This window comes from Leopardus geoffroyi, chromosome A1 (assembly GCF_018350155.1).
Source record: "Leopardus geoffroyi isolate Oge1 chromosome A1, O.geoffroyi_Oge1_pat1.0, whole genome shotgun sequence".
Taxonomy (NCBI): Eukaryota; Metazoa; Chordata; class Mammalia; order Carnivora; family Felidae; genus Leopardus; species Leopardus geoffroyi.
Genome location: NC_059326.1, coordinates 145,460,479 through 145,487,772, shown reverse-complemented (window position 1 = coordinate 145,487,772; position 27,294 = coordinate 145,460,479). Strand labels below are relative to the sequence as shown.

Genomic DNA, 27,294 nt, shown 5'->3' with positions numbered 1-27,294 from the left:
GTCCTGATCAGCACCAGTTCTAATTGGCTGGATCCAACTTATTATGATTGGTTGATACCACTGCCACAGGTTGTTAAACATTTTGAATATCATTCTTCCCTGTAAAGTAAGCTATTAGGTATCCAATATAATCACCTTTTATTATTTCATTCAAGTTATACATTTTGTAGAATTAATCATTTTTTTTAATTCTAGTTCTGCATCATCTAAACACAAAGTACATCCCCGATGTCCTTCTACCACTGAAATCTCTATATTTAGACAACATAAATGACATTTAATATTGGTTTAAATTGAGAAAGATATATGTCGTGAGTGTAGTTGTTGTTGCTGCTTTTTACATCAGGTATTTATTGCCCCATCTTCTGGAAGAGTAGTCAATTATCTTCTATGGAAGCATTTCCCTATTTCCCTGTCAGTGTGGACATGGCCTCCCAACTATGAGAATGATCAAAGAACTCTGATCTGGCCAATAAGGACATCAGTCCTGCTGACCTCAGAAACTCAGACGGGCAGTCTACTCAGGGCCAATGAAAACAGTTCAGGACTTCAGTTAGGGGACGGGGAACGGTATTCTCTTTTCGACTGGATTTCAACCAGGAAGATGGGCAGCCTTGGCAGTGTTGGCAGCCATCAAGTAATTAAATGGAGCCTGAGAATGAAGCCAATGCAGAGGAAAGCAAAGCCATGAGATGCAGAAAGACCAGATCCTGATTACACTATTTACACCACCCATACTTAAAGTTAGTTCTACCCTCAAATTTTGCAATTACCCGGCTTCAAAAAGCCCCTCCTTGGCTTCACCCAACTTGGATTGGGCTTTCTGTCACTTGCAACTAAAATAACCTTTCTATAAAATGACCTATATTGTGTTTATTATGTTAAAACTAGATGAGTTTTCCTGCTGTTGAGAATGGGCCTCCTATAACCACAGAAAGAGGCTCCTAAATCATGAAATAGTTTGACCTGAAGGACTAAACTAGATGGTTTTCTACTATATTGTATGATCACCCTCATTATACTAGATAATCAATAGTTGATTATATAAAAGATTTACCAAATACAGTAAAACCATAATGATACGTGTTTGTGAGACAGAAAGTACTGGCAGTCCGCAATTTAAAAATAATCTAGCTATAGAGGGAACAAAAAAAACCCTTTAGACATTCAGAGAAGAGTTAGAACTGAACTGTGTGTACTGAATCTGATTCATCAAATGAAGGTAACTATTCTGTTTCATGAGGGCTGATCATACAACCTCTTCTTACGGCAAATTCTAATACAAGGCAAAATACATCTCCTTTGACACCAAGAGGTTAAGTCAAAAATTCCTATACACCTGTGTTATAAAATCTAAATGTATTATCTGATCTCTTATCCAATGAATTAAGATAGAGAGATGTGTCATTTTTAATATTACTTGTAATTTAAGGGATGTTGTTTCTATTGTGGGTACTTTCTGATACTACTTACTGGTGTCTATAAGGAGATACATGGGATTTTTGACACAGCCTATATATACGGTAAATTTCTTTTCAGTATCAATCTCTTAACAGTCAACATTAGCCTTGAAAAATTAAATATAGAAAAAAAAGAGCTTATAGAATATTAGCTTCCTTTCAAACATTTACTTTCACAGAAGTAGGCCTTCTCCTACGCTGTTTTAAGGCAGAAAAATATGTTCTCCTCTTCACTGTTGAAGGTTGCTTTTGTAGAGACAAGCAAACATAAAAGCATGAGGAACTGCCCCCTGAGCTAGTACTACAGTCTGTCTGGCCCAATAAATGATAATTAACTCAAATCTCAACTGACTTTCCTGGTAGACACTCAACTCTAGCTTCCCTGCATTCGTTCTGTAGTTATGATAGCTTACAATTCAATGTCAAGTTTTCTTTAATTTTTTAACATGTGTTAGTTTTATTTTCCCCAAGCAATCCAAAGTTAAGACTAGGCCCAGCCCCTGGGGAAGAAAGGGTCCTAACTACAGAGTCTGCTTGCACATAAAACACTGGTTCCTTGTCTCCACGGAGTCTGAAAACACTCTGGACCAGAATAGGAGAAGGCAGGAACAAAGGAAACCTTGCAGTTTATCCAACTCAACCCTATCGTGTTAGAGATTAGAGGGTGAAGGACTTAAGTACCTTTAAGAGATCTGTCTTACAACTAATTGGGGGAGCCACTGGAACTGGAAAACAGGCCATATGACCCCAGTGCTCTCCATACCACACTAAGCAATTCTGCCAGAGATCAGCATCATGGTAGAAACATGCTTACTGACTGTTGTGGAGTGGTGAAAGCCCAAACTTTGCACACTAGTAACAAGCTGAAGCATTCAAGGGTGATCTGGGAACCAGGAGCCTCCTTGTCATCTGGGAGCTTGTTAGACACACAGAATCTCAAGCTTTGCTCGGGAACCTCTGAATCAGAATCTGTATGTAACAGGATCCCAGATAATTTGTGTGCACTTTTGGAGGCACTGAGGCAACATGTACTGCAATCCCTGATTCAAAGGGATTGAAGACTGATTACATTAAACAATGGTTCTCAACCTTAGCTGGGGTTCCCAGTCACAACTTTCCTGTAGTCTGTAATGCAGCATCCAGGATTGAGAATTACTTCACTTAATTCATTCAAGTTCCCATTTGGAACTCTAAGAACAGAGTCAACCAAGTAATCTGTAGCTGTCTCAGGGGAAATGGCCACAAACAACTCCCAACCTTTAGGAATAGTATGCTCACTTGGAGCTCTCCATGTTCTAAACTGGCCTCTGCGAACACTCATCTTGAGCTGTGACAGGGCTGAGACTGCTTTTCAAGTGGTCTTTACTACTACCTCAAACCTTACTTTCTGGCAATTTGCCCAGCCTTAACCTAGGCCTCTGTAACTGCCATTAATCTCATAACTTAAAACTGTCACTGTCCTGTATCTAACTACACTTCAGCCATCAGAAAATCGTGCTGCCCATCTGCCACAAAGCAGGTTGCTTCATTCCATCACGGCAGAAGAGAAACTAATAGAATGTGTCCAGGTGCTGTAAGCCAAACACCAATTAAAAAGAGAACACTTCCTCCGCACAGTCAAAACTCAAGTTATCTCCACAGAATGCCCTTCACTTTATACCAAAATAAGGAATAAAGACTTAAATGAGAAAAAACAATGCCATAAATGTGCTAGATGAAAACACTAGAAAATATATGTAAATGATTTTATATTTGTATGTTTATATATATATGTATATATGTATATATAAAGATATTTTAAAAATAGACAAAAACTTCACGGTCATAATAAAATATTGATAATTTCCACTCCACAGAAAAAAAAACTTTAACACCATAAAGTCAAAAGACAAACATCAAAATATAAAAATAGATTTGCAGCCATATCATAGAAAAGGATTAATTATGTCAATATATAAATAGCTTTAATTTCTACAATGTATTGACAGTTCCAATAAACCAATAAGAAAAAGACCAGCAACTCAATAGGAAAATGAGTAAAGGATATAAACAGTTCACTGCAGAGGAAGTACATAGGGATAGTAACCATATAAAAATAGGTTTAATGTTTCCCATAAGATAAATGCAAATTAAAACTGTGTGACACCATTTTTTTACCTATCAGATTGGCAAAGAAAAAAAAAAAGCACGAAATATAGCGGGTAGATAAAGATATAAATAAAATGGTAGGCACTGTCCTATGTTGCCAGGGCAGGGTAAATTAGTATAATCTCCTCAGGAACAAGTTGGCAATACCTATACACATTAATAATGCACGTGTCTTCCACCCAGAAATGCATCTTACAAATAGAATTGCACGTGTAGGAAACAGAATTCATGGAATGATATGTATAAAGTATTGCTTCAACAGCATAAAATTGGATATAACCTAAATGCCTATCAGTGAAGTTAAATAACATTATGGTATATCCAAACAATGCAATGTTATGTAGCCATAAAAATTGAGTAAGTTCTACAAGTAGTGATATGGAGTAATAACTAAAATAGATCATTAAGGGGAAAAATGTGCAGAACAGTATGTGTGTGTGTATATTATGTCATCATTTGTTTAAATACAAATGCATACGCTTTTGTGTGTACTGAATATATCTGGAAGGACACCCAAGACATTGGTATCAGTGGTGACCTCTGAAAGTGTGGGTGAAGAGGGTAGTAGGGTTAGGAAGGAAACTTACTTTTTTAGTGTACAAAGCCTTCTGTGCCTATAAGTAACAAACACTTCATTGATTGTTAAACAAATCCTTCATTGATTGTCCTTTGAACATATGTCTCCAGGCTATCACACTGCTGTAATAAATTCCAATCTTGAACTTCTAGGGAGAAAATGTCTTGGAAGCTGTATAGAAAGCTATAGAGACAAGTTTTCTAGTGTGGTTCTGATTGTGTATTGGAAGGGGATCTAAAGATTTCTTAACACAACATGTTTGTGTCTGCTTTCTCACAAGTTGCCATGGGCTATGCCACCCAGAGAGCTGTTATGTCTTTTGGAATCCAGCTATCCAAATAATTATAGGGCTTCTGTTGTTGAATTTTAATAAGGTTTTAATGGTCTCTAGAAAAACACTGCTATCTAAAAAAAAAAAAAAAAAGAAAAAGAAAAAGAAAAAAAAAGGTGGTTACCTAAGGACTTCAGCTCTGCTTTGTAGTAGTCTTGCACACAGGACTCAAACTCAAGTTAACAGCCCAGAATGGCAAGGTTGCTGGGGAGGAATTAAGGGATGCAGAAGTTTCTAGGTCACTGCCAACACTGATCAAACAGTCCCTTCAGGGTCAGTGGAACCCTGAGTAACAGGCCAAACCTAGGCCACAAATCTCAGGTGGTTATTCTTTCCTTCTGTAAGAGATCAAATCAATACTACCAGTAGCTGCCCATAGTTGATTAATCTAAGGGGTGAAAAAAGAAAGTAAAAACTGCCTCTGGAAAGCAAAGATTTTACTGGGTAGATCAGATGTTAAACTAGTACCTGTCCATTTTTTAAAAAGCCAAAGTTGGTGTAGGAAAGTAGTTAAGGATTTAGAGATCCTCCAGAACACAATTCTAAAAATGTTAATGTGTCCCCACCTCGTGTCCACCCCTCACACCCACCCAATCTGACTAACTCTGGTTCCAATTTCTGATATCATTATACCTTCCAAATGCATTTGGAATGCATTTCCAAAAATTTCAAAAGACCAAAAACTCAGAAACCAAAACCCAAAAGTAAAAATGAGGATATAACATATTTCAGCTTTGAAAAAAAGCTTTGTACATCTCTAATTTTCCCTGGTATTTTAGTATTTTGGAGTTTATTCAACATAACACAGTAATTTATTAAATAATCTACCCTTATCTCAAAACTTTCTAGGGCAGAGGATTGGAGATGTACCTCAGCTCCAGCTAAGGAAGCTGGGGCTGTCCTTGTGGGGGGAAAAAAAATTCTGGCTGGGTCCCATCCAATATAGGCTGATACCCCCTTGCTTCACCATTTTCACAACACAACCCATAATTATTGCTTTTTTCTGTTTGACCTAACGTGTGAATGCCTACTGAACATATTTGTTCATTCGCTGGAAATCAAACAACAAAACACACGTGACCACAGGCCCTTGACTGGAGACTCTCTGATTCTTCCCAATTAAAAGAGCTTTCTTAAGCAAGGCCAAGGTATGAAAAGAAAAGATAATCTGTAGGAGTTTGACTGAAATATTCTCTCCAAGGCAGCAGCATATCAGTCGGTTATACTGCCTTCTATCACAATACCTAGTTCAGCAGTGAATCTTGCCTACATTAGCACACTCACTATATACTTTTATTAGATTTAAATTCTAATCCATCTATAAACAAGACAAAGAGAAATAATTACATTATTATTAAATACAATAAACAAAATCTAAATATTATAAATCTTGATGATATAAAAATAATAATATAATTTAAAAAACAGAAGTAGAACAGGAAGGAATGTGGGAGATAGTATAAGCACATTTAATTCCTCATCTATCACAACAGGAATCAATTTTTATTGTCCAAAGATGAGAAATCAGGAAGCAGACGTACATTATTTAAGGTTAAAGGGATAACTATGAAAATAACACAGATGTTCAATAACTCACAACAAAAGATGCCATGATATAATATTAGGTGGAAAAAGTAAGTTACAGAACAATGATCCCATTTACATAAATATATTATAAGTGTGCATTCATATATTTATATTTACATAGAAAACAAACTACATATCTGAAACAGAGGAAAGAAAATATTTTCTTCTGTATTTTATATATCTATGTATTATAAAAGTTTTTACAATGACCATGTACTGTTTTTCCTTGTAAAAATTAAAACAAATAAAGTAAATAAAGATCCAACCCATGTAAGAAAACACTATTCTAGGAAAACTAAATAAGGAAAGTTTTAAACTTTCCTTCCACTCTGACATCAAAATTATTCTAAAAACCACAAATGTGTTTACATATACTAATTTTTGTTTTTCTCTCCTTTTTAAACTAACCCTCTAGTTGGTAAACCAAAACAAGGTCAATACTTCTTTCCTAGAATTCTAGCATATCTTTGGCAAACATCTTTTTGGCTACTTAAAATTCCAATTTTAAGGGTCTTCAATTCTTTGTTTCATTCAATGAAGACATACCGAGAAGCCTGTCACTGTGCTCATTTGCCTAAGAAGTTGGTTTTCTAACAACAGCTCTGCTCCCTTTTCCTGGCAGGACTCTCAGACCTGCCAATTCCCCCCTCTTTTCACCTCCAGCCCATTCCTGACTTCGTAGATGAGCAGGAGAACACACTACCCTCCCCTTCCCCAAATGCAGGTCAAACACAGAAAAGCACACTGGCCCCAAGAAAAAAAAGGCAAAAGAAAACCAGCTACTTGTCAGACCAGAAAAGGTTACTGAACCAATTTAGTGACCTTATCTGACAGAAGCATGCATTTCTGCGTTTACACAGACCTACACAGCCTGCTTATTTCACACACGTTTTTAGACAATGATTACAGTTTAAAGGATGCTAAATCCCTTCTCTTTCTTGGAGCCAAAGCACCAAAAAGTAACTTTAAATCACATCAGTTCCATTTTCCTTATTAACACTTTCAACAGGTATCTGTACAATGTTAAGTTTCACTATAAAGCATTTTGTGGGATTTCAGTCTCTTTTTCTTCTTTTGTTTTCTTAATAATGTTTGCAGGTTTTCCAACTTAGCCATTTGGAGTTTTCAATTTTCAGTTCATAGATATGGGACCTCCATCTGTGCCTCATACTTTTTTTATATTAAACAATTTGGTTTTGCCTCCTAGAGCATTCCGGCTTATCTGTGCCCAAGGAATGGCCAACAGCTACTATAAGTGATTAGAGGGGATGTGGGAAACCTGGTGCAGAAAAATATTTTTTTTCTCTTTGCTTCTACTTCCAATTTAACTTTATAGAGATTTACCATATTTTGTTCGCTCTAGTTGAAATCTTCTTAAAGTTTTGTCATTGCTTTTCTAATATCATAGAATAAAAAACAAACATATAAATGTCACAGATTCTGACTTTCCCTGTCTTGATTTCTAGATTTAAATTTACTCCAAATCTGATTTCTTTCATAAATAATTTCTGTTTTATAACATTATCTCTTCTAAGCAAACCATTCAAGAGAATTAAGAGTACTGAAGTTATTTTATACTGAAAAGTAAACTGAAAGAAATGTGATAGTCTGACAGTAGAAAATTATCAGGGTAGCAAGTTGTCACTTTGATTTCAAAGCATTATTCTTGCAAAGCAGTACAAACAATTTGTTAACTTTACTAGTTTCTCACAAAATAAAATGTGCCTGACCTTAAGCAGTTTAACTCAGAGAAGGCTTCTGCTGTGAGGGTGGGAGGAAGAGAAAGGGAAAGTGAGAAAGGTCTTCCTTTTGTATAGGTGCCATACAAAGTATCACAAAATGGGTAGCTTAAAACTAGAGATATGTATTATTCTCTCACCATTCTGAAACTGGGGGCTTGACGTCCAAAATCAAGGTGTTGGCACAGCCATGCTCTCTCTTTAGGCTCTAGGGGGAGAAGCCTCCCTTGCCTTTTCCTAGGTTTTGATTGTTGCCAACCTGCAGATGCATCACCCCAACCTCTGCTTCTGTTTTCATGAGGTCTTCTCCCTGGTGTGTCTGTATCTGTATGTCCAAATTTCCCTGGTCTTATAAGGACACCAGTCATAATGTACTTAGCACTCTAATCCAGTATAGCCTCATCTTAACTTGATTACAACTGCAAAGACCCTATTTCCAAATAAAGTCACATGCACAGGTTGTGGGTGGACATGAATTTGGGGGGGACACTATTCAACTCAGTATAGATAGCAAAGCAGAAAGAGGTGAGTGAAAGGCAGTCACACAGCTGCTGCACAGAACACAGAGGCAGCTTGCCCAGAAGAACAGCCAAGGTAGGACAGAGTCAATGGTTAGTACTTCAGAAGCCGTTCCAGCCTGAGCACAATAAGCCAGATTCTCACGGCTACTGCTGAAAACCAAAAGGGTTTTGACCAATCATAGGGAAGAAGATACTGACAGCTTTTAGAGAAGGCTGCACAGTACTAGTACAATCACTGCTTTTTATCCATGAGGCCTGAATACTGTGAGACTGAAGACTTTACTAAAATCATTCTACTTGCCAAAAAGAGCATTCAATATCCACTAATTGGATCAATATCAGGAATGTGGCAAACTCACACTGACAGAAAAGAGGGAAGAGGAAGAAAAAGAGGGAAGATGTTATCCTCTCAGTCTTTTTTATTAATGTAACAAAAGTTTCCTGACATATTTCCCAGAATGAGTCACAATCTCTGCCCTCATAGTCATCTCCATTCCAAGCCTGTGCATGTTTAAAGCTTTTCTACTGAATGCACTCTCCTTCTGTATCTTCCTTCTATCAGAACTCCTGCTTCCCAGAGCATAACATGAGTAAATCTCAGAAGAAGGAAGTCTGTTGCTTCTGTATCAAGGCAAGAGCTATGTGAAAGCTGGGCCAACACAATAGCCCACAATGCTACAAATCTTAGGGAGACATCCTTTAATACCTCTTCTTCATTTCCATGAGTTAATCATGTTCTCCCACTGCTCTGCTGCCAATCTTGGTTTGGAAACAAAACAGTTGAACTGATGATCATATATATCTGATAATATCTTAGGTTAGAATCTATATTTATTAAATTTAAATGTTTCATATAATGGCAATACACACTAGTATCCTTCAAGAAGTTTTGCATTCTTTAGTAGTTAGTTCTATAGAATGGAGACTAGATTTACCCTCCCATCTTAAGCAACTAGAAAGCTAAACAAAAAAACATGAAACCAGAATTTTCAGATATGGGGACACAGGCAGTGCAGGACAGTAATCTCTAAGAGATTGGAAATATACAAGGTGAGGTCTACAAGTGTCCCAACTCATTGTCTGGAGAAAGTTCTTATAAAAGAAAAGATAAAATGGCAGACGGTTCCATGGTGTGCTTAAATAATCTAAAGAATCAACAGAAAAAGTAATAAAAATAAATAAGAGAGTTTCATAGAGTGTCCAGGAAGAAGATCAACATATAAAAACAATAATTTTAGGGGCACGTGGGTGGCTCAGTTGGTTAAGCGTCCTGCTTAGGTCATGATCTTGCACTGACAACAAGGAGCCTGCTTGGGATTTTCTCTTTCTCTTTCTCTCTCTGCCCCTCCTCACTTATTCTCTCCCTCTCTCACTCTCTGTCTCTCTCCCCCTCCCTCCCTCTCAAAATAACTAAATTTAAAAGAAAACTTTAAAAACCAATAATTTTACAAATATAGTAGTAATCAATCAAAATCATGAAGATAAAATACACCATTCCCAATATGAACAAAAATATGTCAAATATCCAGGAATATATGTATCATGTCAGGAAAACTCTACAACTTTACTGTAGACCATGAAAAAAATCCCAACAAGTTTTTTATGAAACTTGTAAAATGATTCTAAAATTTATGTTTAAAAAATGCACAGGGTAGTTGATTTTTTTTTTTAAAAGAACAATGAATGGTATATTTATCAGTTATCAAAATCAACTAAAGGGCACTAGTAATAATTAAAATCTATGTTATTGTGACAGACAAGTAAAATAGATCAAGGATTAGAATATGGAGTGCAGAAGTAGATTCATATGTTGGAATTTAATATATAAGAAAAAAATTGGATCATAGATGGAAGAATGGATGAGTCAATAATAAACATGAAGTCATCTGGTTCACCATTAAATAAAGTAAACCACATTACCATCTCACACAATCTCCAAAATAAATTCCAGATGGATTAAAGCTCTAAATATAAAAAAATAATAATAATAAAGGTCTAGAGGAAAATATAAGAGAATATTTTCATAATGTGAAGTTAGGAAGGACTTCCTGAGCAAAACACCAACCCAGAAGCCATAAAGCAAAAGAAGGCAGATTTGTTAAAAATTTAAAACTCTTATATGACAAATGACACTATTAACAAAGTTAAAAGAGAAGTGGCGGTCTAGGAAAAAATATTTGCAATACATATAAGAAATGAAGGATTGATAGTCATAATATATAAGTTACTCCTACAAATCGATATTACAAAGATAAACAACCCTACAGTAAAACAGACAAAGGACATAAACAAAAAATTCCTGGAAGAAATACCAGTGACCAATAAGCATATAAAAATATGCTCAACATCAGTGTAATAAGGAAAATGCAAATTAAAACAATATATCATTTTTTACCTTTTAGAATGAAAAACTTAAAAAGATCAGTAATATCTAATTTTATAGAGTATGAGATAATGGGGATACTCATATACTTTTTGATAGGAAAATCAATTGCTACAGTATATTTGGAGAGAAATTTTGTCCATGTTTTCGTTCATTCAACAAATACTATTAGCACCTACTTCATGCAATATATTGTACTAAGCCTCAGGGTTACAGTAGTGAACAGAAAGTGAACAGGTTCTTTTCCTCATGAAGCTTGCATTCTGGAAAACAGGGAGCAGGGTAGAGGAGATAACAAATAACTAAATATGTAAAGTAGGTGGGATTAAGTGCAATAAAATTAAATTAGAATAGGGATGCCTGGGTGTCTCAGTTGGACCATTGACCATCTCTTAATTTTGGCTCAGGTCATGATCTGACGGTTGGGATGGAGCCCCCCGAGGAGTCCTATGTGGGATCAGGCCCCTGCTTGAGATTCTCTCTCTCTCTCTCTCTCTCTCTCTCTCTCTGCCCTTCTCCCTTCCTTGCTTTCTCTCTCTAAAAATAAGTAGTAAGGGGGTGCCTGGGTGGCTCAGGCAGTTAAGTGTCTGACTCTTGATTTTGGCTCAGGTCATGATCTCACAATTTGTGAGTTTGAACCCCACGTTGGGCTCTGCTCTGATTCATGGAATCTGCTTGGCATTCTCTCTTTCCCTCTTTCTCTGCCTCTCCCCTGCTCCAGTGCTCTCTCTAAATAAATAAATAAATACACTAAAAATTTTTTTTCTGTTAAAAAATAAAAATAAGTAAATAAATAAATTTTAATAAGGGGTAAGGGGGATTGAGTGATAGGATTAGGAAGATGCTATTTTACATTAGGTAGGCAAGTAGTAGCTCCTCACTGATATGGTGAGCACTGATCTAACAAAATAAGGGAATAAGTCATAAAGCTATCTAAGAGAAGAACACAACAGACAGTAGGAATGGGAAGTGCCAAGTCCCCATGGTGTAAATGGCAGGGATATTAGTATGGCTGGAGCAGAATGAAAGAGTGGGGAAATGACAGAACTTGAGACTAGAGAGTAAAGGGTGTAAGAACTGATTAGACCTTGGAAGTCATGAACAAACCTTTGGATTTTATTCTAAAACTGAAAGTCATTGGAGGGTTCTGAGCCACAGACTTATATGACCAGACTCACATTCTTACAAGACCACTCTAGCTGCTGTTTAAAGACTAGATTCTAAATGGGCATTAATTAGGAAGCCACTGCAACAAGCCAGGTGAGAAATGATGCAGCCTGGGCTAATGTGGTGCAGTCAAGGTGGTGAGAAGAGGTAGATTATGGATATATTTTGAAGATGGAGTTAGGATTTACTAAAGGACTAAACATGGATATAAGAGAAAGAGAGGAGTCAAAGGTAACTTCAGGCTCTTCTCCTGAACATTTGGAAGCTAATATTTATTGAGATAGGGAAGTATGTAGAAGAAGAAGGTTGGGGTGGAGAGGGAGAAGCTTTAATAAAAATGAATTAAATGTGCAATACCTTGTACACATTCAAATGGAATATCAATTAGGTTGCTGGAAATAAAAGCCAGAAGTTCAGGGACATGATAGGCACTAAAAATACAATTTTTAAGAGATATCAGTGAATGTATAGTATTTACAGCCAAGGAGCTGGGTAAGATATCCTAGAGAGGGAGTCTAAATGGAGAAGAAAAGAAGTCCAAAGAATGAGCCCTGGGGCACTCCAGTGTTCAGCTGTTGATAGATGAGAAGGAACCAGCAGAGGAAGCCAAGAAGAAACAGTCTCAAGGTGGAAGTTAACTGACAGGTTTATGTCCCAGATGCTAAGCAAAGAGTATTTCAAGAAGAAAGTGATAATTGTGCTAATTTTGCAGTATCCATCAAAATTCAAAGTGAGCACACTCTCTCATTCAGCAATTCCATTTTGAACTATTAATTCTACAGATATATAAGTATATATAAAAATTGTTCTGCATGGGTATTTATTAAAGTATCATTTGTTATAGCAAATTAAATGCTCATCAATAGGGGACTGTTTAAATTATGGTGTATTGGACCTAATGGTGCAATAGGGGACTGCTTAAATTATCTTGCATTGAACAGGAGAATGAAATGCAATAATTTGAAAAAATGGAAGAAGTAAGTTACTGAGATGGAATGACCTCTGAATATTAAGTTAAAAAACTACCTGAAGAATAAGCATATGGAGTAATTGATTCTAGACACAGGGAAAAGAAAACATATATGCGTGTGTTACCTGCAGAATAGGAAGAATAATGTGATGAGAGAAAACATGAGTTCCAAATCACACTTCCTGGGATATAAATTTGGCTTGTCACCTTGGACAAGTTTCTTAACTTTTCTTGGCCTTCCTTCCTCTTTCTATAAAATCCCTCAAGGGGAGGTTATCTAAGGATTAAATGAATTAATATACAAAAAGGATCAGTGTCTGATACATGGCATTCAGTCAATAAGTGTTAGATATTAATAATATCTTAATAATGTACATGATTACATATAATAACCACACATATAAATTCACAGAAAGAGATTTTAAAGTTTACTCTCCACAATGGTTTTCTCTGAAGTTTGGGACTGGGAGTTGGCAGAGAAGGTGAGAAGTGGCCAAAAACACTTTATCATATATATGTTATATTACTTGAACTGTTAATAATAGACTAATGCAAATTTTTACAAAAGTAGATATGCACTCCTTGTGAAAACTTTTAACTTTTTTTTATTTAAAGAGGAAAAAAATAGTAGGAATTTATGAATCTTAATGGCTATTTTTGGTGATTTTCATTCAATAATTTATGGTTCAGCTGACACTAATAAGATAAATCAAAGAATTAGAATAATGTGAAGCAGGCAACTTAACATTTTCTAGTCATTTCCAAGAAATATACACAAACAAAAGATAAACAACAGTGGCAATAAAAATAGAAAAGACAGAGAAAAAGAGCCTGAATAAAATGAAATAAAGGGAAGAGAATGAAATTGAGCACAAATTCATAGACTCTGAGTCTAACCATTCAGGCAAATCAAAAACCCTATCTATCACATTTGAGAGAGGCAGTCACACAGCATCTCTGACACATTTCCAGTGGCATGTATTATTAGTCAGTTATACTCTATATTAACCAAATGTAGTCTTCTGTTGGTCCTACTTATCCCACCTGAAACAATACAGAATTAAGACTCTCTCTTCACCAAGACTGACTTTTGGCTACATATTCTGGCTCCACTACTTTGGATGGGACCAGTCCTGTCCAATGTGAGCAGAGAGGGCATTCCAAACAGCAGGTTGCTACAGTTGCTCCAAATCTAAGGCAAATACAACAAAGATTCTTTCCATTCATTGATACCAACAGATAGAACTGTTAAGACAATGTGGACGTACAACTGCATGACTTCTGATTTTGGCTAAGTTCTGCTTGGAGAAAAGACAGGTATTTGCAGGAGGCAAATGTTAGAGTATGCTCTGTGCAGACTCAACCCTTTTATACATAGCTCAAAGTCTTTATTTCATTACCTCTTTCTTTGTCTTCAATACAAACCCTTCACCAGTTCTTCCCCAGACCTTCCCAAGGTGGAGCTCACCACTCCATGTATGGCTCTGCCTCTAATTACTATTTACTGCATTTGCATGTGTTTTTTTTCTCATTATAATGTCATTAGCATGCGAGGGAGCCTGGTTGCCAGGGCAACCAGGAGTGGTGAATGCACTGCACAGCCTTTAATGAAAACTTAACCCTACTTCATTTAATTCCCACTGTGTTTTTTGGCTCACTTCACTTTTGTGGTTGCAAGAATGAAAATATCCTGTAGTTACCCCTGCTTATGTAGAGCTGCCCCAAGGTCTGGGGAACTTCATGTGTTCTCCTGAACATACTAACAACACTTTATATTTATCGTAAGTAACCTTGATAGCGTCCTCTGATAACAATAAATTATCATTCTGATCAACACTGCTCACTCAACACAGTCCTTTGAATTTCTTGAACAGTCTATTTTTCTCAGATTAAATAGGTTTTTCAAATTTGATATGATTTTTGCAGTCCTTATTCACCAAACTGCCAGCCCCTGAAAACATTCTAAATGATTTGGTTGAGATCAAACTCACTACTTCCATAGCATCCTGCCCATCTGGTAACCGTCTCAAAAGAAAACAAGAGATTAGTTTGATATGACTTTTTTCAGCCAACCTACAAAGGTATGCTTATCAAAGCTGGGTATAATAATAATGATGATGGTTTCTCAGCTGATCAAATCCACATTTAATTTAAAAACAAAGCAAAACCTCCATTACAACAGGCAAAAATGAGATTATACTCAGTATGAATAATAATCAAATCCTAAAATTGGGTTCAAAAATCCAACTACACACCCATACGAGCTCTTGCTTATTAACAGTAATGCACACTTTTAAGCCACAAGAGCTAAGATGCCTTCAAGTTCAACAGAAGCCAAAGTGTGACAGGCTGTCATGTACGGATTTCTTGGAACACAGTTTGTAATTGTTATACTTGCAAAGTAAGGTAAGGACAGCAAGGTCAACAGTATTGTAGCACTGTTTTAAGAAAGCATATCTTGTATGAACCAGCAACTAATGACCATAAAAATCTTTTATTTTCTGGTATCGCTGTCTTTTACAATATGAGGAAAGACAGTGGAGCCAATCACTGAAGTAAGGCAGCCTGAGGAGTAAGAAGCCAATAGGAAATGAGCTCTCACTTCTTATGTAGCTGACCTGGAGAAGAGGAAAGCTACTGTCCAATGAAACCAGCTGTGATGACAGAAAACTTTCTTGTGCTGTGCAAAATGGTAGGCAGTAGCCACTTAAAGTGTGGCTTGTGCAACTTTAAGGGAACCAAGTTTTTGATCTGAGTTGATTTTACTTATTAATTAAAATTTCAATTTGAATTGCCACACGTAGCTAGTGGCCACCATATTCTAAAGCATAGCTACTTAATAAAATGATGGGGTATTGCAAAGTAAATGTTCTGATGACATCTTAATTTTGGACTATATTCATCAACTTTCCCCCAAACAAGCAACTGAGTCATAACGCTAAGAGGAAGTCCTAGTATAGCATCCGTTGTAGGCCACTTCCTCCACAGGAGAAGGTCCAGGACATGAGAACAGTCTGTGTTGAGATCAAAGGGGGAAATTTAGGAGGAGAAAGGTAGTTAGATATACTACAGATTTGAGAGGCAGTGTAGCATAGAGACAGGTACAGAGATTCTACAGCCAGACTGCCTGAGTTCATGTACCAGCTCTACCATGAACAGGAGTGACCTTAGTTTCCTCACCTCTAAAATGAGAATCATAATGGTACTATTACCAGCCAGTGTAAAATTAAACTGAATTAATACATAGAAAACACTAAATATAGAACCTGACACAAAGTAATTACTAGTATTTTTTTCCAAAAAGTAGGTTTCTCCTTCAAAAGTTGACTTGTTTTGATCAATCCCCATGAATGAGTTATAGAAGGCTAAGAAACCTATTTCTCTACCCAAGCCTTTATTCTTCCACATAATTCAGAGACCACCAAAACAGCTATTTGGCTTTAGTCCAGATGAGTCTGGTTCATCATCTTCTTGCCACCTACCCATCCCACTACTGCTGGTCCTTATTCCCCACCTCAGTAAGACATAGGAGACAGCAGGCTCTCCCCCATCACACTTGCCCAGTTAGTAAATGTATTTCCTGAAATCTTACCCTCTCCCAGTCTTTGCTTTGTACTCTATTCTCTGAAATCATTTAATGACTGAATTTGAGACCTGTCACAGTTAACATTCTTGCCTCAGCTTTCCAGACTGTTACAGGTTTCAGTCCAGTGCTTCCTAACCCTTTCAAATCATGACACACATAAAAATTCATATTTGAACAGTATAATGGAGTAAACTTGATGGGATTTGGTGGTATCTATAAGGAACTCAGTGAAAAAAATCTTAAATACATTTTCTTTATATTACAAAATTATTAGTCAATCTCCACCCCTACCAGCAACCCCAAGCTACTTTCCACCTCTACACAGGCAAATGATAGAAACTCCTTTCTCATCACTAACTAGAATTTGGATAATTCAAAGATAAATTGTACTTCAAAATTGTCATCATTCAGTAAATCAAACAACTCTTCCTTTACTTTCATCAACAAGTGTAATGTGAAAATTTCTTAGGATAGCATAAATAAATTGTGAATATAACTGAAATCATACACTTAAATCCATGATGCAGCTTTTCCTTAACTATGCAAGATGTTGCTCTACTCGTCTTAATGATCGTTCTTTACTATTGAAACCATGCAACAAACTAAACGCCACAAATGAATCGTTTTTAACCCCACGTTTCTGAGGCCAAATTTTTGCACTAACTCCATAAATTGTATCAGCACATGTGGAGACATTATCATGAGATTCTGGCAATATTCTATTAGGTTTATTCACTCAGCTAATGAAACTATTTTTTCAAGCCAATAACTACTTTTTAACAAATCTTCAAACAAGAACTGTTTATAGAGCAAGTCTGAATTCTCCTTCTAGCTCATAAACTTTTGACAGAACTCTTCTTTGGACATATACCACCCAGAGTATGAAACAGTGGAAAGCTTATTCCAATCCCATTTCTTCACATGCAGCTAAAAACAGATGTGAATAAAGCAGTTTCAGGTATATTGTATTCTCCATTTAGAATACACCAGACTATGTGAAATTCATATGGAGGCAGACTTTTACAACAGAGCTTCTATGAAAAGAAAATATCGTATTATTTGAAGCTCAGTATTTTCCCAACTTTTGGTGTGCAGCCATTACATCTTCCTGTCCCTGCACTCACTCCATCAGTATACAAACCCAAGCATGTTTCCATAATACCTTATTTGTTTCAAAGTATGAATTCACAACCTTCAATATTTCACCCCCAGTAATTTCTTTTGGTATTTCTTTATAGAGAACTGATATTCTTCCCAGCATTTCTCTTCAGGAATTCTAACTGTTTCAGAATTTGGCAGTTTCTTAACAGGTGTTTATTTTAATAATAACCTGCATTAATAATTTCTTTGTACCATCTGACATATCATCAACATATTTACAAGTGTTACTTGAGAGTACCACTGTTTCCATCTCTTTTGCTTTCCTGGCCTCAATTTCTAGACTGATGGGTAAAATGAGGGCTTCTATCCATCCTACGTTGAGGCAGTTGGCTTTAGCTTCAAATGGTGTGATCTTGTAACTGGTTTATTTAGCTTTATCCTAATAAACTGTAAAAGCTTACTGTTTGAACCAATCTCAAAAAGTTTTGGTTTTTTGTATTACTTGTGCAACACTTAAAGATGGTCCAGTCTCTTCCTGCCCGGGATTTTCTGCGGTGAGGTGCCAGTGCAGTTTGCTGTGTACCTTGTCTTTGCAATCATTTTCCTGCCAGTAAGGCATTTAGGCTGAGGGGGGAAAGTTACTAAGCACACATATCCAAGTTTGAGATAATTTTCATTTCATTACCTAACTAGTAACTTCAATTTATTTTTTATGTGAAACTGAAGGCTTTTCTGCTTTAATGAAAAGTTATCCATTAAACTGATATATTTATATCAATAAATATATATTTATAGATATAGATATTGACAGTATCTGAAATTTAAATATTTTTCAAATATGAAAAACTAACGTGGCCTATGTAGACTTTTACGACTACATGAAATCTATTTACAGGAATCGGGAATTTTCTGTGTTCATTAAAATTTTTTAAAAACAAACTTAATAAAAGTTCAAACAATTCATCATTGATTTTTGTTTATTCCAAAAATTAAAACTTTGGCATATTCACATAATATATATAATATGTAAACTGATGTGGGATTAAAAATACTTTCACAAGGTATTTTATTTTTGAAAGCTAGAAAGCTTTTTAATGAATAAACGTAATTAAATTACATTCAATCATTACTTGATTTTTTTTTAAATATTTTTTAATTTCTAAAAACAAATAATAATTACTAAATTCTATCAAGAATGTGACTTTGGCTAACTATTAACACCAAAAGCAAAAACTAAGTAAGTAAATTAATAAATCTAGAAGTACTAAAATCAATGTTTATTTAGCAACACTCACTATGAGAAAATGGTAATAAAAGTAATAAAAATAATCATATATAAATTCAAAGTCAGCAAAACTATAAAATAAAGCCAATGGTGATAAACTAAACTGAAATTAAAATACAAATATTTTACATAGAGTGAAAGACAAAATTTTTAACGATAAAAGCAATCCAAATATCCAGCAACAGATGAATGGATAAATAAAACATCATATCATCATATATACATATATACACACACATACAATGAATTATTATTCAGCCTTAAAAAGAAAAAAAGAATTTGAAATGTACTATAATATGGATGGACCCTGAAGATGTTATGCTAAGTAAAATAAACCAGTTACAAAAGGACAAATACTATGTAATTCCATTTACGTAAGGTACCTAGAGATATCAAAGTCATAGAACAAAGGAAAGGGGTGGTTGTCTAAAGATGGGTGGAAGGGGGAATGAAGAGTTGTTTCATGGGTACAGAGTTTCAGTTTACTAAGATAAAAAGTCCTGGAGAATGATGGTGGTAATGGCTGTATAACAATGTGAAGGTACTTAGTACTATTAAAATGTTTTACTGAATTGAACCACTTAAAGAGGAATTAAGATGGTAAATTTTGTCATGTGTTTTTTACCATAATTTTTTAAAAATTAATTTAAGTGGTTAAAATGGTACATTTTATGTTATATATACATACATATTTAGCATAATTTTAAAAACTAAAAAAAATACTGATGACAAGTATATCATAAATATGTAATCAGACATACTGGGATGATTCAAGGTCCAATGTCATGGGTATATGCTATATGACAAGGCTACTACAGAGAACTTGCTGGCCACAGGTGCCACACCTGAAGTTTTTTGGTCCAAAATAACTGCTTAATTTAGGGAGTTTACATATGGAGTCATTTAAATAGCACTCAAATATAATTTCAACTACTATAAATTTCTGAATGGTTATAAAAGACATTGTTAATGAATTATGACCATCAGTATCTTAAGCCCGCTTGTAGCTGTTCAAGTATTCAACTTCCAACTTTCTCCCTGATCAGCCTTTAGTCTCTCTCCCAAGCTCAACATATTATTGGATAATCCAATGGGTAAGTCTCATTTTAGCTCAAATAGGGCTTGGGATCTCTAATTCCTGAATGCTATCTCAGGATATCTCCCTCCCAGCATCATGGGCATGAACTCATACCTCGAGTGGCTACAAAAAAAGCTGCCTTACGAGAAGCAGTATCTGGAACAAGGTGAATTATATGACCTTCTACTCTAAACTTCTATTTCTATGACTTATGAACATTTTTATGACTCAAGGTTATATAATACATAAATCTCAGCTTTATATTCTGATTGCTTGTCCAGGTATCAGCAATGGATAAAATGCACACCAAAGAAGCATCCCTTATCATGATTTTCAGTAGCATTAAAATCAACTGGGTAAAACTGAAAAGTAAATGAAACTTGCTATGGATGCTTTCCCGTTTCTACCACCATTTTGTTGTCAAGGCCCACATATTATCCCATGGTGGTTCAAAGTTCCTAACCCTTCAAAAGTACCACAAAGTACATAACTCAGCTTTCTCTGTTCTTCCCTACCCTCCACCTAAAACTTTGCCCTAATTTTTTAAAATCTCAATTTGGCATTAACCCACCTCCATTTGGACACAAATCCTGGTCAGGCTTTCTGATTTTCTTATGAGAATGTCAACACCAATTCCCACTCAGTGGTCACTAGAGCATATGAACCTGTCCTTAATGGGGAACACAGAATATCTCCACTTCAGGTTCTACATCCAACCCTTAGCTCATTGACCATTCAATGTCATCAGGCAGTTTGGTTAGGGTACTGAAATTATAAATGATAGCCTTTGATTTTTATTCAAATTTTAACATGTAATGGTATGTAACGGGGCAAAGGAACATAAATCAACATTTGAAAATCTCATCCTAGACCAAATGCTTTTCAAACCATCTGTGGTAAAAGATCAGGAATTTTATTTCCAATCTGTCATAGACATGCTTTTGTGAAAAACACTAAAACGAATTACTAGGAAAAAAAATGAAATAAAAAAATCCAAAACATATAAAATAGAAGTCCCAATTTAGAAGAAGGAGGAGGAGGAGGAAGAGGAGGAGGAGGGTGGGGGAAGGAGAAGAAGAAGGGGAATTATTTTATTCTTTTAGAGCAGTTTTAAGTCCACAGCAAATCTGAAAGAAAGGTACAGAGTTTCTCCCATATGCTCCCTGCCCCCACACATGCATAGCGCCCCCCGACTACCAGTTTCAAATTTTAAAAATTATATTTCACAGATATAATATTACTCATTCACATTATTTACAAGTTTCTAAGCACTCATTTTCAATTTCTTCACTTACCTGCCTGCACTGGTACCAATCTAGGACCACACTTTGGAGTAGCATGGCCTCTCACATCCCAACCCAAATATCTACCTCTACCCTATCACCAGAGTCAAAAACAACCCTCTCCATAAAAGAACCGGGAAGACACAGAATGGCATATGCTATGGTTACTGAAAAAACCACTGGGGTACATACCCATCTGCCATCTATATATTTCCAATTCATGGAAGCTGATCCTTTTTCATAAGCTATGCACCAATCTAATACATGTTCAGGTTTATGAGAGTAACAGTGTACAGGAGTCTCATACATGCCTTTCACTTGGAAACCTCTCATTTTTTTTAGGGTAATTAAACCCCTATTCTGGTTCTTGAGTATTTACATAATAAAGATCTATTTAAATGCACACGCACTACACCCTCCTGAAGCCAGCAGGAGGTGGACATGAAGATCTGAGACCAAACTTCTCTCTATGTGTGCAAAGCATGTTTCCATTGTGCAATCACTTTACAAATAAGAAATAAATACTGGGTTTATAAGACTTGGAAGAAAAGGTTTATAGCTTTGACTGTTTTCCATTACTGGAAAATTTACATGCTGAAAAGTAGCAAAAACCAGTGCAAAAGAATAAACAGTGGGTGCACTTCAAGGGCTTGTTTCTTTCAAGGATCAGGAGTAAAACTGGGTTTTATTAGCTGTTTCATTAAGTTTTACTTTGAAGAAAAACAAACAGTGAAGGCATATGTGCAACATCTGATGAAAAAGGATTTTATTCTAAACAGTCTCTGTACAAAACTCATTAATGTAACATTAAATGTGAAGACTTGTCTAGCAATTTTAGGATAATTTTACTCATTTTAGTTTATTTATAATTTCTGACACAGTTTATTTAACGTACTCTAATCTGTAAATCACCATGTGTACTAAACTAATATATTAAATCTGTCTTTTCAATGACATTTGCAATAAATATCTACAGCAGCTGTTAAAAGCAATTAGTATATGAAGTTTGTTTCAAATTTAACACCTAAAAGTAAGATAATACAGCTGGATATTGATAACTTGGAAAAGTAATGAAAACAGATCAGTTCTTCTTAATCAAACTCCTAATTATAAATACTTTCCTTATACAACAAGATGCTACAAGTATACTTTTTAAGAAACATCTAAATTTATGTGCTATTATAATCCAGTATCTGGAATCTAAGCATCTAATGTATCAATGTATTAAGTAAAAGTAAATGTTTTTTCCTCAGAGTAAATTTGGTGGTAATTTATTCCTCAGAGTAAACATGGTGGATATTCATCATATTCCCACTGGAAGAATTTACTCAATCGCTATTTTTCCTTCTCAAGACTAAATGTTAAGAAGCAACTAAAGTTTGTTAGTAGGAAAAAAATACATATATCCTAGTTCATTGTGGGGGGTTATATAATAGTGTGAGCCTCTGGTATGGAGAAGATTAAACTTCAGCTTCAAACTAAGTGAATGAATTAAATATTAAACTACAGGTTAGGAGTTAAGATCATAATCTTTGGAAGCAGACACACCTTGGTTCCAATCGTGACCCTGCCTCTTACATAAAAGACTATGTTAACACTGGCTGGACAAGTCACTTAAATTCTCTAAGCCTACACATCTCATCTGAAGTAGAAACAATAATAGCTAACTCATAGGGATATTGTGGGGATTAAATGAAATCAAGTATATGTAAATAACAGGACGGTGATGATGCTATGAAAAAGGACTTTTCTTTTTAAAAAAATTATTACTCATTTTAATCAAAGTAATATAACATACTGTTTTAAAAGTCAAACAGCACTAAAATGCATCCATAACACAAAAATCAGCAGTGTCTTTCTTAGCCCCCCTTCCCCACACACACACTGTAGTTAGTCGACCCAGAGGCAACCGCAACTTTCCTTGTTATATCTTCTGGCATCCAAATTCCATACATTTTATGTATACAGCTTTCTGCTGATAAATCAAATTTAGATATTATCTGTTGACTTATTATGTAGACTATATATATTCAAATCCAGGGTAACCCTCAGACTAAAAAACCATAATCATTAAAAAAAGATTTCTGTTAACTTATACATTGGAAAGAACATATAGAAGAAACAGTCTGTATCTTAGGAGCTTATGTAGTCCAAATCAATTGTATCCTGTGATTAAAAGGTCTCTACTCCTCAGAGTACAGATATGAAAAATTTTCCCCCATAACTGCTCATAACTCTCTTGTGTGGAATCTCCTCTTGCATCTGGTAAGTGTAGCAGACTGACTGCATTAATGACCCCAATTTTTCAAGGCTCCCTATATTCTAACCCTTTGGTAGTGCCTTCCCACAACGACTCTGAGCTTGGCTCCCCAAGGAAAGTTTAATTAGAGGTCTTAAAGAGAGCTTGAGTGTTTCTTTTTTCTGTGTTTGGACCCTTACCACCACCATGAGAACAAGAACAGGCTACTAGCCTGCTAGAACATAGAACCAAGTTGAATCATTCCAACTGAGGCCATCTTAGACAAGCCAGCTCCCAGCCAACCCTCAGCTGAGTGTAGATACATACACAAGCCCTGCAGACATCAACTAAGCCTGTCACAGAATCGCAGAATGGTCTAGCTAATTATAAGCTTCTCAGAGATAATAAATGGTTGTTTTAAACCACTAAGTTTTGTAATGATTTATTATGCATCAAATACCTAACGGATATATCAAGGATCCTTAAACAACATCTTGGTGCCACACCATAACTTCTTAGGTGCTTTCAGTTATTAGAACTGTATCTTTCAGATAATCAGAACTCAAACTTATTATTTTTATGATTTTGAAGACTTCAGACTCAAAATCTATTTGAAGCTCTTTTCTCTCTAGTTCGATTCACACTCTCTGCAGCTTGGAATGTAAAAGTGAAGCAGAGTCTTGCTTAGAGGAACCTGTTGTCCCTCACTACTTCTTCCAGGAACCCATGGCTTAAGAACTAGAAGTAGGAAGGACTGTCATCCCCTGGCTTAAGTAGATGGAGTCACAGTACCCTCTTTGTTATTTGCTCTTGCTTCTCTAGCTGATACTGACCTTGCATATGACAGGCAAGCAGCTGCTAGCTCCCTCAGAGGGTGACTGTATGGGCTCTTCAGAAGACCCTGCAGAGAAACCACCTCCTGGACACTTACCTAATATGGGCAATGACCTTGTACCCTCTACCACTGCAAAGGTCCTTTTACCTCCTGGCTTGAGGAGGACAATAGGAAAACAGGCCAAACCTAGCTACTCTCTGAAGTGACTATATTGAATAGATTTAATAGTGTCCTCCACCTTTGTAGTATCATCCTCAACTCTATTTAGCACTGTTCTAACAGAAAACGCAAGACTAGCCAGTCCATAGCTAAGCAAATGCTCAATGAGACAATGAAATGACCTTCCTCTTGACTTGAAGGCATCCCGTACTCTTTATAAGCAGTTCCTTGGACAAGGAAACGAGGGGAGGGGATTGTTTCTCATTAAAGACTCTGCATTTCTCCTCTGCTAAATCTTATTCTCATACTGCGATGGGGTTCTCTTCAGGAATGGTCTCTGAGAACAGTCTCTACAGGCAGCATTCTGGTCCCAGTGGCTAGTAGATTATTCATAACAATCCAAATACAGAAAATTAGTTACTCAGGGTATTTTGTCTTCAGCTTAGGGCCTTAGCTGCAATTCTGGAACAAGATAAAAAGGTCCCACTCAACACACTGTTACACGGTTATTTTTAAATCTAAAGTATGCATTAAATTCCACTATACTGCATATCATTATAGAAAAATTCCATTTTTACAGAAATGCCAGTTTTATTAAAAAGACTGCCCTGAAGAGGTTATTTGAATGATACTTATTAACTTTTTATGTAAATTTTATGGTGTTTTCATGGATCCTAATTCACCAATTAAGGGATAAAAGAACATCGGCATTTTTAAAAATTTCTCATAATTTTTCAAATAACTTTTCATCTAATTAAGTTCTTCAGAGAAATTGTGAATTTTTATTTTTTATAGAAAACCAGATATTCAATCATTAATTTAACATCATTTGTTTGTGTACCTACTTTATATTTGGTGATATCCTAGTGGCATTGGGCATATTAGCAAACAAAACAAAGATCCCTGTCCTCATAGACTAAGCTGGGAAAGAGAGACTTTAAACAATAAACATAATAAAAAAGTAAATTACAGAGCATGTTAGAAGGTAAATAGTGTGAGAAAAAGAAAACAGCAGAATAAGGGAAGTCAAGAGTGAGGGTGGCAGGTAGGGGCCCAAGTGTCTCAACATGTTGAAAATGTGGTCAGAAAGACTTTATTAAGAAGATGAAAAGTGAGCGAACACATGAAGGATGGGAGGGATGGCAAGAGGAGGGTGGTCAGCCATATCTGGAAGAGGAATGGTCTAGACAGAGGGGCCAGCCAATTTAGAGGCCCCAGGCAGGAGTGCCTGTCTAGTGTTTCTCTAGTGTGTCTGAGGAACAGCAAGGAAGTCAGTGTGCCTGGATAGTTGTGAATGAAAGGAAGGGAATTAGGAGGGGAAGCTAGAAGAGTAAGAAGTGAGGAAGGAGCATATCACACAGTTTACAGTCTATTATAAATGTTTTGGCTTTTACTTAGAGTTGAGAAGTGACACAATATGACTCGCATTTTAAAAGGGTTACACCATAGAAAGGCAATGGTGGAAGCAGGCAGATAGTTAGGAAGGTAACCCTAGCAAGAGTAAATGGTTGTTTATAGCAGAGTGGTAGCAGAGGAGATGATGAGAAATGGTCTGATCCTAGATATTATGAAGGTGGAGGCAACAGAATGACCTAATGGATTGGACACAGGGTATGAGAGAAATAGAGAAATTAATGTAAACTCCAGTAGCTTGAACAACTGGAAAAAATGGGGTTGCCATCAATTGAGAGAAGGTCAGTTTGGGTGGTACTAGGTAAGTTTGGGAGGAAGAAGACTCAGAGTTTAATTCTGGACATGTTGACTTCAGGATCTGAGAGGAGACATTCAAGCAGAAATGTCAAATAAGAAGTTGCCCTTATGGGGCGTCTGGGTGGCTCAGGAGGTTGAGCATTTGACTTTGGCTCAGGTCATGATCTCGCCGTCCATGAGTTTGAGCCCTGTGTCAGGGTCTGTGCTGACAGCTCAGAGACTGGAGCCTCCTTCAGATTATGGGTCTCCCTGTCTTTCTGCCCCTGCCCCCCATCTCTCTCTTTCAAAAATAAATAAACATTTAAAAAGTTAAAAAAAAGAAGTTGGCCTTATGAATCGAGAATTCAAGAGGGAAGTGTGGGCATGGAATATACATCGAAGAGTAACTAGCATTTGATGCAATTTAAAATGATGACATTCAGGTTCATAGAAAGCACAGTCACTAATATTATGAGGCTGTAAAAAAGGAGACTGAAAAAGAGTGAAGAGTAATATAGGAGGTAAAGCACGAAAGTGAGAACACCAAATGAAGAAAGTATATCAAGAACACAATGATAAATCCTGTTGAAAGCTACTAAAAAATTAAATAATTTACCAATGAGCTTGGAAGTAATGAACTCAGAGTTCACTGACGTCATTACATAATAACATTGTATCCAATGGTTCATTCCACTAAAAAGGAGTTTTGCTATTTAGTGAAAATTCTTCTCAAACAAATAGGTTTTTAAACACTACTCAATGACCCACTTATTTCAAATAATTCATTTTACAATGAAATGAAATACAATGACATATATATATACACATATACATATATATGTGTGTATATATATATATATATAAACCTGGCCAAACTCCTAGCAATTTATAACATTTTAACTCAATTAAACAAATACATATGGAGTATTTACTATGCTAATCACCAAGGATATAGAAGCGAGGATATAAAAACAAACTCCTGGTAGTCAAGCTTTCAGACTACTATTGGGGAATCAGGCAAGTAAGTGTACAGATAATCACCACACAGAATTGTGCATCAATTATACGGAAATACAGAGAAGGGGGAATCTAAGTCAAACTTAGGGGTGACAGGTGCCTATCTGAAGAAGGTGATGCTTAAATTTAATCTCAAAAA

At 36.0% G+C, this 27,294-nt stretch overlaps 1 protein-coding gene across 10 annotated transcripts in view; it reads right to left on the bottom strand.

Moving 5' to 3' along the window:
* The window catches only part of ATG10 (autophagy related 10), a 445,276-nt gene that overhangs the window by 206,246 nt on the left and 211,736 nt on the right, over positions 1-27,294 (bottom strand). The window contains exon 2 of one of the 10 annotated variants that reach the window (XM_045497137.1): positions 10,926-11,009. The exons of the other annotated variants lie outside the window; for them this stretch is intronic. The gene's annotated coding sequence lies outside the window, so the exon portion shown is untranslated. The remainder of the gene's footprint in view (positions 1-10,925; positions 11,010-27,294) is intronic. 10 annotated transcript variants of the gene reach the window in all.